Source organism: Agelaius tricolor, unplaced genomic scaffold (genome assembly GCF_023055355.1).
Source record: "Agelaius tricolor isolate 1412-34295 unplaced genomic scaffold, bAgeTri1.0.p SCAF_8, whole genome shotgun sequence".
Taxonomy (NCBI): domain Eukaryota; kingdom Metazoa; phylum Chordata; class Aves; order Passeriformes; family Icteridae; genus Agelaius; species Agelaius tricolor.
In genome coordinates this window covers 19,902,903-19,911,185 of record NW_027269268.1, presented here as the reverse complement: position 1 = coordinate 19,911,185, position 8,283 = coordinate 19,902,903, and positions in this window count along the sequence as shown.

Genomic DNA, 8,283 nt, shown 5'->3' with positions numbered 1-8,283 from the left:
GGAGAACTGGGGTGTGGCGTTGCCTTCTTTTCTACTCTGCCTACTACTTGGTATTATTTCCTTATTATTTCCAATTGCCTCAAAAATAGAAACAAATTCTCTAAAGTGGGTACTGCTGCTCCCCCGTCAGTAAGTACTGGGCTGCGAACATGATAATATTTAGACTTCCTTGAGTTCATTTTTTGCAGGATTTTAGTTTCTGCAGAAGTGGTGGAGATCATCTTTAGTGGGCTGGTGAAGCATTCCCAGAAAGCTCTTTGTACCACAGCCTTCAGAACTTTACAGTTTCTGGATCCTGTGTAAGTTTAAGTGGGACATACATGTCGAGGTGCTCAGCTCTGCTGTGGTATTCCCAGGGTACAAATCTGGGTATCTGTGCAACTTCAAGAGCCGGGTAGCAGAGAGCATTTGAGAAATTAATTTTTTTTTAGGTGAGAGTTAAGCAGTTCAGTTTTTAGTACACAGTTTTTAGTCAGAGGTTTTAGTATGCTGAACTTTGAACCGACTCCCCTTAGGTGAGTAATATAGTTCATATGGGGTTTTTTTTTTTAGACATCACTTAAATTATTTAGGCTCTAGTTTTTGTGGTGAGATGAATTCCTGTATGACTTGCATTTGCCCTCAGGGTTCTTTCCTCTTGCAGAGGGTTCCCTTGTGCCCTTTTCCAGGACCTCTATCAAATAACAGGGTTCTGCTCTGCTGGTCTCCCTGATGGCTGCTGCATTTGGGTTCAGGAAAATCCCACCCTCTGTGGCTGCACTGCTGTATTGTTTGTAGTGATTAATGAATTCAATTGTTCATCTTAACAGATATATCTGTTAATCTGTTATCTCTAAACAGCTTCACACATTGTAGGGATGAGATGTGGTGTGAGATATGTGCTGAAGGGATTACCATGGGCATGATGGCCTGCCGTTGGGGTGATAGGTTATCTTATCTACAGGTTGTAGGTGATTCTCATCACTGCAATCCAGCTGGAATAGGGAGTGACACTCAGGTGTCACGGTCCTGTTCTGCCCTTGCCAAGACATACAGCCTTTGTAATGTCTCTTTTTGTAACTCTCAATATTCCTCATTTAGGTATAAAGTGTCTACCCCTCCCCTTTGTGTTAGTAGCTAGCAGAATATTTGACTACATTCTCACTTCCACTTCTCAAAAAAATGTGATTTGGTATTTGAAATCCTCTGTGGCAGAGTTTGAGAATATGACCACTTTGCAGACAAGTCAAAGGGTTTACTCCTCTCTCCTTCCCCAAAGTTGGGATGCCTCTTTGGTAAGATTTGCACCTCTAAAATATACCTGGAAACACTTGTACATAGTACTACATATTTATATTTTGCACATCTAGTGAATCCATCACTGCCAATCTGTAAGAATCTGCAATCTGTTGTTCCAATAAACTGCACTTTTGGTGAGTCTGTGTTTGTGCAAGTTCTTCTTGCACAACCCAACCAGAACCCAACCAGACTTACAGTGTCTCATTGGTAAGCTGCACTATTTCTGAATTTCTGATTGTGAATGAGACCCACTGTATTGATGCCTCTGGGATCTTACTGAATGCAACTGAACTTACAGTGCTGAATTGGTTATAATAAAAAAAATAAACCTAGCTGCACCCAGACCCTCTGAGGACCAACTGGAAAGCAGGAGGGTTTATTTTCTGATGAATTTTATACTTGTAACAAAATACAAGTCTCTGTAATAGTTTTGCAGATAACACTTGCATGCTGATTTCAGAAAGACTTGAACTACCCCTATATCCACACTCTTGTTCATGGTACAGCCTTGTATTTGCTATTAATAGTGTCCCAAGGACTAGTCTGTATCGATTTTTATCTTGTTCTTGTTTAGCCAGCTCTGAAAGGAAACTACAGCTAGTTAGGCAAGGTGAAATGGTGAGAGATGGTGACAGCCAGAACTCCTTAACCTCATCCTTCCCACTCTCTTATACAGAAACTTATCCCTCAACACTCTTTGAGGTTTGCTTTGGTCCTCCACCCTCCTCCTATCTGAGCTCTGTTCAATATGGCAATTGAAGCTATATTTACATGATATTTTGTGTTGGCTACGAAGTCATTTGCAAGTACTTTACTCCAATTTTGTTCAAGCTGGGGAACTCTGGGTGAATCTTATTTGCCTTGTGATACCTATGTCCCGAGGGCATTGTAATCAAATGGGCTTTTGCCAGCTATAGAAAATTCCTTATACCAGTTTGTTTGCCTAAGAAAGCAACTTGGAAAACATGAAAAAAAAGGGTAGAAAATTGCATTTTCCTGAAGGTGGCTTTTCCCAGGTTTTCAAACAAAATGCTCCCTTGCAGGAGCTGGAAATGGTTCTACACAACTTGTTCTGTGAACATGAAAAAAGAAATGCCACCTGCCCTTTGGAAGTCTGGAGAGAAAATTCACTGGGGGGCTTAACCCTTTCCTTGCCGAAGTCATTGCAAGTAGAAGGAATCCAACACTTCTTAGGTGGTAGGAGGCAGCTACTACAGCTATCATTTCTTCCTCGTGGTGCAAGTTGGGTTTGGTAGAGAAGTAACTGAAGATCACAACTGGAATGAGATCTTGTACCACACCTAACTTGTGACACAGACAGCCTAGCCCTCACTGAATAGTACATAATTAATAATAACATGTTCTCATTTTTAGCAATCTGCAACAAAGAACTGTGAGGTCCAGGGCCTATTTTCTACTGAGAACTTACCAGTTTCACAGAGCAAGCCAAGGTGTCAGCACAAATCCCACTGGATTCTGCCCTTTTCATCATGGCCCTGGCTGTGGGGGACCCTCACCACCAAGAAGACCAGATGGAGGGGAGAAACGAGATGTTGTCGGGATCCCTGGAAGGATGACACCTTTCTACCTAACCCGTCACTCCCTCCCTTCCTTCCTCCCTCTTTTACTATTAAATAAAACATATCAATAATTTGGCACCAACATCTAACCTTATTTAATCACATTTTAATCACGTTTTTTGGGTATATTTTAAACCATTCTGCATTTCATCTGCTGTTTTTGTCAAGACCTAGTCTCCTCTGCTCTTCTGTGTTTAAACCAGACTGTAATTTTTCTCTCTAGTTTAAAATAAAAAAAAAAAACCAGCAGCAGAAAGTTGCACTGCCCTAAGGATGCCATTTTCACCCTCGTGGCAGCAGGAGCAATCACCCCAGCAGGCCAGCAGCAGAACCCTCCCAGGAGGACAAGAGCACCCCAGAAAGGCACGGATGGCACGTGCAGGCTGCAGTGACAGGCAGGGCTGGGGGCTGAGGGTTTCACACCAGGGTTGGGGTCACAGGACACAGCAGCAGGGCTGGGTACAGGCAGGGCAGGCAGATAGTTAGGGACCAGGGTCCAGGCTCCAGAGACAGGGCTCAAAAGCCAGGGGCCAAGGATAAGGGGTAAAGGGTAAGGGTCAAGGATCAAAGGTGAGGGATCATAGGTCAGAGGTCAAGGGGGGTATAACTCTTACTGACATACCTTTACAAGCAACACCAAGATTAACTTAGCAGTTCACTTCTGCCAAAATTTGGGATTATAGCTAAGGGCATCTCATTCCCAAGAACAGTAACTCCCAGAGAGGTCGGCTTTGTTTGGTTTTTTTTGTTTTTTTGGTTTTATGTTGGTTTTTTTTTCATTTATCTTTAAATTGCACCTAAAGGAGAAACAAAAGTCAAGTAGGTAAGTAGACTCCTCACCTTGTTTCATCTCTTCTATACTGTTTGCTACAGTGAAGGGCCTTTTGTGCTGGACTTGTTTTGGAAATTTCCAAGTCTCCTTAATGCAGAGGTTTGCACTTGGATGCATTTGATCTTGCAGTATGACTATTACTGCCCAATTAAATTTGATATACTGTGAAAATGAGTCACACTTTGACCAGGGTATAAAGATGAATCTCTTCAACTGTAAAGGGGCTGTGACTGACCAAATGAAATTGTCCCAATGGTGGCAGCATAACATAAGAAATAAAATACAAAAATATAAAGGGTTTCCTCTTCAGTGAGGCTTTTTAGGCTGAGTCATCATCACCAAAGTGGTATCCTTGTTCTCTGGGGGTGGGGTTGCCATTAAAACCAAAGCACAGCACTTACCTTGCTGAAAAATTGGAAAGAAAAACATTTTCTTTTTTGTGGTCAGGAGACCAGGCAAGGTCAGCATTTCATGCGAGATGGACCTTGCCTGGCTGCCATCTGGTTAAGATCCTCTGCTAGGACTTCAGAGCAGGAAAGATAAGATGCTTTAGAGATCTTGTGTTAAAAAGGGATTTTTATTCTTAGATGTGAAAGCAAAACAAAATTTAGCATGTGAAATTCACTAGGTGAAGTTACTGCAGATGAATAGAGGCATAATTGCACAGCTATAAAATGATTGACTTTAACAAGTGAACTCTTTTCTAGCTTAAAAATCCCCTCCCATCCTGTCAAATTTGGGGGGGGGGGGTGGGGGCAGGGTGGGTTGTATGTCCCGATAACTCTCGATTATACATCATTGTGTCTTTTCAAATTTTCTCACCTGGGCCTGGGCCTGCATGGTCTTGCATTTGTCCCAAATCCACGCATGTAAAAAGCAGGAAAAAAATGTAAACAAGTTTGTCAAATACAATGATTTACTGGTAAGGCCTTGCAACACCTGGGAGCAGTCTGAAAGAAGAGAAATATTCAGCACAGGAAGAGTTAAACACTGGTGGTTTGAAAGGGTTTTGTCTGGACCATCTTTTCTGTGACTCTCCAAGGGGATGTGCATCCATCCCTCTTATCTTAGTGAAGCAGCTGGGCTGCTGCTGCTGTAAATCAGGAGCACAACCAAGGGATGGTGATGGGTAAGAGTGATGGCAGGGCAGTGGTGGTGCCTGGTGAGAGGGAGAGAGCAGCTTCCAACGAGGTGCTCGGACTTCCTGCAGGAGGGAGAGATGGGGGACACGAAGGCTGCGGCGCGGTGGCGACGGCAGGGAAGGGGCAGAGCTGATCCCTGTGGGGCAAATCCTTCTCTGGGAGGGGGGAACCCCCACCCCCTGAGCTTGGCATGGAGCAGCTGGGAGGTAAGTGTGGGGATGGGCTCAGGGTGGGAGTGCTGGCAGCAGGTGCTATGTCACACCCTGCCTCTGAAAGCCACTGGTGCCTGAGTGGGTGAAAGCCACAGGAGCTGCTTGCTCACAGCAGCCTCTCCAAATGGCAAGGCTTGCAATGCCTTCCTCAGCCCAGGGAGCAGAGGCTTTTGCTAGTACACAGGAATGTGGCATCTTCAAATGCAGTGATTATGGGTGGGATTTTTGGGCATTCCTCTTGGTCATGATTTTGGTCCTGTTCACCTGGCTTTGGCACATGGGTGATGTATAGGAACCACATTGCATAAATACAAATGCAGAGCCTGATTTGTCTCCCCCAGTGCCTGGTTCCCCAGCAGAGCCCCAACAACAGCACTGGGCTTCCCCATGCTTTAGAGCTGCCCCAAGGATGCAGGGTTCCAAACATGCAAAGTAGTTTCTGATGAGTCACCACAGAAAAGGTGTGATGAGCAACTGAGAGGTGCCAACCAAGACTACAAAGGTTGTTCCATGGCAGTGATCTGCTTCACATCTCTGCATGCAATGCAACAGGCTCCCCATTTGAAGTAGACTAATATTTGTTGCCCAGCTGGGGTCCCTGAGGAGCTCTTGGTGCCTGTAGTCCCTGCTGCTGGCTGTGAGGGCAAAGGGCTGCAGAGGGAAGAAGCCCAGGGGACTTGCATCTCCTTCCTTCATCCCTTCTCCAGGCATACCTCACTTCAAAGCACCCCCCCATCCACTAGCAGCTGCATTTCCCTCCTCTCTTGGAGACACTTAAAATAGCACAATATTTACCTGAACTCATATGTAACCACAGTGGAGGACAAAGGAGTGTTTTTGCTAATGTCTCTGCTTGTGTAGGACTAGATGTAGATGCATTTTCAGGTGGTGGGCAGCCAAGCAACAGCTGTTTGTGGTACCATCTTCTGGAGCTGGGATCAGTGCACTCCAGCACTTTGTGCTCCTGCCTTTTGTTATGCATAGGTCTCCTTTTTTCTCGCTGTTTAGGAAAAGAAAACAGAAAAAAAAAAACACAGAACCCCTCAAATAAACAAAGAAGCAAATCAGATTAGGGATGCTGAGGGATAAATTTCTAAAGGAGCTCCCTGTGAAATGTGAACTTCCCATACATGTCAGGGCCTACACAACTGCAAAAGGCCTCCCCTCAAAAAACATCTTGGGCCAAAAGTGAACATCCAGAGGTTCCAGCACCATCTGCCTTGAGGAGCCAGGCACAGCATCTCTGCAGTAGTGAGGGTGGAGGCTACCAGCAGGGCATGGCTGATCATTGTTGTGGAAAGGTGGTGTCCCAGAGAGAGCATATATGCCAGGATGTACCCCCATGGCACTGGTGCATGGTCACAGAGGTTTCCCCTGTCACCTTGCTTCTGACCAAATCCTTTCCCCTTTCACCTTCTTGGTCATTTATTTGCTGTTACACGTATTGGATGTTCCAGACTTGCAATAGGAGCAGCTCCTCCAAAACACTGCATTTCCTACTCCTTTCCTGAGGCTTCAGGCAACCTATAATGGAGCACAAAGGAGACCCCACAGCTGTGAGCACCTTGCAGGTCACAGACCTGCACCCATAAAAGCACTGCCACTGCCTCTTGCAGTTTGGTGCATCTCCTGCAGCCACATGAAACATTCCCTGACGTGTTCCAGCCCCAGCCACTGCAACAGTCACAAAACAGCACAGTTACAGCCCACGGCCACTGTGTGAAACCAGACTCTTTTCACTGCTTCAGAAACACTGTCCTACCCTTCACCATGGATCTGTACTCAGCTTTGCCTGAGCTGGACCTTTAACATCAGCCACATGTCCAGCAAGAAGCACCTTTTACCAAGAGGAGTATCATTTCCTCCTCTTAAATAAGATCAAAAGCTTTCAAAAAAACCAGTTTGACCTATGACTTGCATTTCCTCTTGGACTTGCCATTGGCTTACAGGGATTTACATACCCATCAGCACTTTCAGAACAGCTTAACACAGGCTGAATGGGAAAATGCATGTGTGTGTCTAAGTTTCCTACATCCCTAGACTTATCAGTCAGAAAATCAAATGTTGGGGCATTTGCATATCATTATTGCTTACCTATTTTATCATTTAGCCTAATTAGCTAACTAGGCTCATTTAATCCTCAGCATTCACTAATCCCAATTAGAGATGGGCCCAAACCAGGACCTGGGTCGCAATTAGGAGATAACAAGCTCTTGGCAATCTGCTGCCTCCAGCAATCCCTGCAGCTGATAGTGATGTGTGGGAGTGCAGGAGCCCCCATAGAAGAGCAAGGAATTGCAGACCCACATCATCTCTGTACTCAAACTGTAAAGACAACTGTGCAGCAGATCAGGATCTAAATGCATCATTTGCTTTGCAGCGGTCTGCATATATCTTGAGCACTACACCCTCTCCACCTGCCCTCCCCCAAAAAAGTGAAGGAGAGTTGGTTTTTGCACATGTCTGTGTCAGTTGCATCAAACCATCCATGGTGGCCAGAAGAGCCCCTGACTATTAAAGCTCTTCTATCTCATCATCCTTTGCAGCTGCTTCTTGTCCCCTTGGCTCATTCTGAACATGACATGATGACAAATGCACACACACATGCTGTAGCCACTAAGCACAAGTAGCTGAAGCAGGAAATTATGTCCAGATGGAAAAGTGAGATTGTTCTGGAACAGCTGTGGTCAACTGGACAGACCTTGGGGCTTGATTCTGACTTGGCTGTTAAAAGGGGCTACTTGTGTCTGCTGTGCTTCCTCATGCCAAGGGAGGGACAGTGGCATGCAGAGCACCTGCAGGCCTGTCCCCATGAGCATCAGCTCCAAGAGTCCATCACTGTTTCACCAAAGCTACAGAGCTGAAGGATGGGGTATTAGAGGATACCCCCACCTCCTGCAGATCCCACACCATTGACACAGTTTCTTTCAGCACAGAGCAGCATGGAGAGACTGATCAGCACTCACCTCCTTGATGTTTTCAAAAAGCCATGTATTCCACCCAAGACTGTGCCTGGTGCATCTTCCCCTGAAGTAGGGAAGGTTTTTACCTTCTGCAGGGCTGGCACCACTGGTGAGACAGGCTGCATTCCCCTCCAGGGAGGCAAAGGGCTTTGGTAACCTGTGCAGGCAGGGGGCTCCATATGGGCCTTCTACAGCCTTTTCCTACATATGTTCTTCTTCCTCCAGCCAGGAACATCTGACTCTGCCAAGATGTGAATGCATAAGTTGCCAGCTCCT